The sequence below is a fragment of the Halyomorpha halys genome, unplaced genomic scaffold, assembly GCF_000696795.3.
Source record: "Halyomorpha halys isolate HHAL.00 unplaced genomic scaffold, Hhal_1.1 Scaffold300.1, whole genome shotgun sequence".
Taxonomy (NCBI): domain Eukaryota; kingdom Metazoa; phylum Arthropoda; class Insecta; order Hemiptera; family Pentatomidae; genus Halyomorpha; species Halyomorpha halys.
Genome location: NW_027107582.1, coordinates 492781 through 493677, shown reverse-complemented (window position 1 = coordinate 493677; position 897 = coordinate 492781).

Here is an 897-nt window from a genome sequence, read left to right as displayed (position 1 = left end):
GATGAAGACCTGAAACTCAGGTCGAAACGTCGGCATAAAATAAATAAATATTGTTTTGTTTATTTATGTTGTTCTTTGCTGACCGTACCCCCCGATAAACTTCTTCAAGCATTAAGTAATCTCGTATGAGAAAGTGAAAATTGTTTTAAATAAAAAAATGACTATCTACATACTGCATTATTTCTACATGGTGTTCAGCACATGACCTCATGCAACTCAGGTGGCTACTGTACAGAAGCAACTGGTCAACTTTCTTGTCTTTGTCTTTCCTGAAATCGCCACGTTCTTCTGCCATCTCTTTAGACCTCTCTTGCATCTTCTGAAGGGCGAACTTCAGAATTGCGATTTCGGCTTTGATGTGTTCATAAGGTATATACAGAATACCTAATCCGCCGAACGCCATAAATTGCATATTCGCTGTAAGTATAGCTTGCCACAATATCACTACAATGTAGAGAAAAGTATTGTCCAAGTTGAAAGGAAGCCAACAAGGGAATAGTAAGTATACATCTTCACCTCTTAAGATCCCCTCGATCAAACCATACAAAGTTAAGTTGATGAATGTGTAACATGTAAGGTAAAAAATCAGGTTAAAGTTTCTTTTGAAAGTTTTCGCTTTCTTTTCAACAACTTCTTCACGTTTTTTCTCCATGATTTTACCGGGATAGTCGTAGGTGCAATAACTTTCTACAAAAAAAAACATTCGTTTAGATCTATTAAACATTATCTGTAATACAAATAAAAGCTTATGAAAATATTAGGAAGAATTGATAGTCTAAAATAATTCGGACTGCCATGGTATGGAAGTCCTTTTGAAATTCATATTGAAATCCTATATTATTACAAATATTGTATATATCCCCTACTTAATCATGTTACAAGAGAGAAGTTGAGAGA